We start from the raw sequence: 4,977 nt of genomic DNA, 5'->3' as shown, positions 1-4,977 counted from the left end.
ACACTTTTCACATTCTCCCATCCAACGCGGCTGCTAGTCCTCCTTTCATGCAGAATCTTAAGGTCCTAGCCCATGTCCAAGGCACCAAAGCCAGCTAAAAAGTCAATAATCGATACCTAAAACTTGAATTCTACTACTTCTTACTGGCTATTACATCATCATAGAAGCTTCATCTGTGTTCTACTATGGTGCTTTTAGTGTCTCCGCATACCGCAGCACGCGACTTAGCTTTGCAGACGATAAGTACAACCGTTTCAGAGAGAAGAGCGGCCAATGTGACGATCTGGCTTGAAGTCGATTCGATATCAAATGACGAAAACGGACGGATTTCTCAGGTTTTTACTACATATGAACACTTTTCACATTCTCCCGTGCAACTCGGCTGCTAGTCCTCCTTTCATGCGGAATCTTAAGGTCCTAGCTCATGTCCAAGGCACCAAAGCCAGCTAAAAAGTCAATAATCGATACCTAAAACTTGAATTGTACTACTTCTTACTGGCTATTACATCAACTTAGAAGCTTCATCTGTGTTCTACTATGGTGCTTTTAGTGTCTCCGCATACCGCAGCACGCGACATAGCTTTGAAGACGATAAGTACAACCGTTTCAGAGAGAAGAGCGGCCAATGTGACGATCTGGCTTTAAGTCGATTCGATAACAAATGACGAAAACGGACGGATTTCTCAGGTTTTTACTACATATGATCACTTTTCACATTCTCCCCTGCAACTTGGCTGCTAGTCCTCCTTTCTTGCAGAATCTTAAGGTCCTAGCTCATGTCCAAGGCAACAAAGCCAGCTAAAAAATCAATAATCGATACCTAAAACTTGAATTGTACTACTTCTTACTGGCTATTACATCAACTTAGAAGCTTCATCTGTGTTCTACTATGGTGCTTTTAGTGTCTCCGCATACCGCAGCACGCGACATAGCTTTGAAGACGATAAGTACAACCGTTTCAGAGAGAAGAGCGGCCAATGTGACGATCTGGCTTTAAGTCGATTCGATAACAAATGACGAAAACGGACGGATTTCTCACGTTTTTACTACATTTGAATACTTTTCATATTCTCCCGTGCAACTCGGCTGCTAGTCCTTCTTTCATGCAGAATCTTAAGGTCCTAGCTCATGTCCAAGGCACCAAAGCCAGCTAAAAAGTCAATAATCGATACCTAAAACTTGAATTGTAATACTTCTTACTGGCTATTACATCAACTTAGAAGCTTCATCTGTGTTCTACTATGGTGCTTTTAGTGTCTCCGCATACCGCATCACGCGACATAGCTTTGCAGGCGATAAGTACAAACGTTTCAGAGAGAAGAGCGGCCAATGTGACGATCTGGCTTTAAGTCGATTCGATAACAAATGACGAAAACGGACGGATTTCTCAGGTTTTTACTACATATGAACACTTTTCACATTCTCCCATCCAACGCGGCTGCTAGTCCTCCTTTCATGCAGAATCTTAAGGTCCTAGCTCATGTCCAAGGCACCAAAGCCAGCTAAAAAGTCAATAATCGATACCTAAAACTTGAATTGTACTACTTCTTACTGGCTATTACATCATCATAGAAGCTTCATCTGTGTTCTACTATGGTGCTTTTAGTGTCTCCGCATACCGCAGCACGCGACATAGCTTTGCAGACGATAAGTACAAACGTTTCAGAGAGAAGAGCGGCCAATGTGACGATCGGGCTTTAAGTCGATTCCATAACAAATGACGGATACAGAAGGATTTCTCAAGTTTTTACTACATATGAACACATTTCACATTCTCCCGTGCAACGCGGCTGCTAGTCCTCATTTCATGCAGAATCTTAAGGTCCTAGCTCATGTCCAAGGCACCAAAGCCAGCTAAAAAGTAAATAATCAGTACCTAAAACTTGAATTGTAGTACTTCTTACTGGCTATTACATCAACTTAGAAGCTTCATCTGTGTTCTACTATGGTGCTTTTAGTGTCTCCGCATACCGCATCACGCGACATAGCTTTGCAGACGATAAGTAGAACCGTTTCAGAGAGAAGAGCGGCCAAGTGACGATCTGGCTTTAAGTCGATTCGATAACAAATGACGAAAACGGACGGATTTCTCAGGTTCTTACTACATATGAACACTTTTCACATTATCCCGTGCAACTCAAGTGCTAGTCCTCCTTTCATGCAGAATCTTAAGGTCCTAGCTCATGTCCAAGGCACCAAAGCCAGCTAAGAAGTCAATAATCGATACATAAAACTTGAATTGTACTACTTCTTACTGGCTATTACATCAACTTAGAAGCTTCATCTGTGTTCTACTATGGTGCTTTTAGTGTCTCCGCATACCGCAGCACGCGACGTAGCTTTGAAGACGATAAGTACAACTGTTTCAGAGAGAAGAGCGGCCAATGTGACGATCTGGCTTTAAGTCGATTCGATAACAAATGACGAAAACGGACGGATTTCTCAGGTTTTTACTACATATGAACACTTTTCACATTCTTCCCTGCAACTCGGCTGCTAGTCCTCCTTTCATGCAGAATCTTAAGGTCCTAGTTCATGTTCAAGGCACCAAAGCCAGCTAAAAAGTCAATAATCGATACCTAAAACTTGAATTGTACTACTTCTTACTGGCTATTACATCATCTTAGAAGCTTCATCTGTGTTCTACTATGGTGCTTTTAGTGTCTCCGCATACCGCAGTTCGCGACAAAGCTTTCCAGAAGATAAGTACAACCGTTTCAGAGAGAAGAGCAGCCAATGTGACGATCTGGCTTTAAGTCGATTCGATGACAAATGACGAATACGGACGGATTTCTCAGGTTTTTACTACATATGAACACTTTTCACATTCTCCCGTGCAACTCGGCTGCTAGTCCTCATTTCATGCAGAATCTTAAGGTCCTAGCTCATGTCCAAGGCACCAAAGCCAGCTAAAAAGTCAATAATCGATACCTAAAACTTGAATTGTACTACTTCTTACTGGCTATTACATCATCATAGAAGCTTCATCTATGTTTTACTATGGTGCTTTTAGTGTCTCCGCCTACCGCAGCACGCGACATAGCTTTGCAGACGATAAGTACAACCTTTTCAGAGAGAAGAGCGGCCAATGTGACGATCTGGCTTTAAGTAGATTCGAAAACAAATGACGAAAACGGACGGATTTCTCAGGTTTTTACTACATATGAACACATTTCACATTCTCCCGTGCAACGCGGCTTCTAGTCCTCCTTTCATGCAGAATCTTAAGGTCCTAGCTCATGTCCAAGGCACCAAAGCCAGCTAAAAAGTAAATAATCAGTACCTAAAACTTGAATTGTACTACTTCTTACTGGCTATTACATCAACTTAGTAGCTTCATCTGTGTTCTACTATGGTGCTTTTACAGTCTCCGCATACCGCAGCACGCGACATAGCTTTGCAGACGATAAGTACAACCGTTTCCGAGAGAAGAGCGGCCAATGTGACGATCTGGCTTTAAGTCGATTCGATAACAAATGACGAAAACGGACGGATTTCTCAGGTTTTTACTACATATGAACACTTTTCACATTCTTCCCTGCAACTCGACTGCTAGTCCTCCTTTCATGCAGATTCTTAAGGTCCTAGCTCATGTCCATGGCATCAAAGCCAGCTAAAAAGTCAATAATCGATACCTAAAACTTGAATTGTACTACTTCTTACTGGCTATTACATCAACTTAGAAGCTTCATCTGTGTTCTACTATGGTGCTTTTAGTGTCTCCGCATACCGCATCACGCGACATAGCTTTGCAGGCGATAAGTACAACCGTTTCAGAGAGAAGAGCGGCCAATGTGACGATCTGGCTTTACGTCGATTCGATAACAAATGACGAAAACGGACGGATATCTCAGGTTTTTACTACATATGAACACTTTTCACATTCTCCCGTGCAAATCGGCTGCTAGTCCTCCTTTCATGCAGAATCATAAGGTCCTAGCTCATGTCCAAGGCACCAAAGCCAGCTAAAAAGTCAATAATCGATACCTAAAACTTGAATTGTACTACTTCTTACTGGCTATTACATCAACTTAGAAGCTTTATCTGTGTTCTACTATGGTGCTTTTAGTGTCTCAGAATACCGCAGCACGCGACATAGCTTTGCAGACGATAAGTACAATCGTTTCAGAGAGAAGAGCGGCCAATGTGACGATCTGGCTTTAAGTCGATTCGATAACAAATGACGAAAACGGACGGATTTCTCAGGTTTTTACTACATATGAACACTATTCACATTCTCCCATCCAACGCGGCTGCTAGTCCTCCTTTCATGCAGAATCCTAAGGTTCTAGCTCATGTCCAAGGCACCAAAGCCAGCTAAAAAGTCAATAATCGATACCTAAAACTTGAATTGCACTACTTCTTACAGGCTATTACATCATCATAGAAGCTTCATCTGTGTTCTACTATGGTGCTTTTAGTGTCTCCGCATACCGCAGCACGCGACATAGCTTTGCAGACGATAAGTACAACCGTTTCAGAGAGAAGAGCGGCCAATGTGACGATCTGGCTTTAAGTCGATTCGATAACAAATGAGGAAAACGGACGGATTTCTCAGGTTTTTACTACATATGAACACTTTTCACATTCTCCCGTGCAACTCTGCTGCTAGTCCTCCTTTCATGCAGAATCTTAAGGTCCTAGCTCATGTCCAAGGCAACAAAGCCAGCTAAAAAGTCAATAATCAGTACCTAAAACTTGAATTGTACTACTTCTTACTGGCTATTACATCAACTTAGAAGCTTCATCTGTGTTCTACTATGGTGCTTTTAGTGTATCCGCATACCGCAGCACGCGACATAGCTTTGCAGACGATAAGTACAGCCGTTTCAGAGAGAAGAGCGGCCAAGTGACGATCTGGCTTTAAGGCGATTCGATAACAAATGACTAAAACGGACGGATTTCTCAGGTTTTTACTACATATGAACACTTTTCATATTGTCCCGTGCAACTCGGCTGCTAGTCCTCCTTTCATGC

The sequence above is a fragment of the Schistocerca gregaria genome, unplaced genomic scaffold (assembly GCF_023897955.1).
Source record: "Schistocerca gregaria isolate iqSchGreg1 unplaced genomic scaffold, iqSchGreg1.2 ptg000280l, whole genome shotgun sequence".
Lineage (NCBI taxonomy): Eukaryota > Metazoa > Arthropoda > Insecta > Orthoptera > Acrididae > Schistocerca > Schistocerca gregaria.
This window is presented reverse-complemented; position numbering follows the sequence as displayed.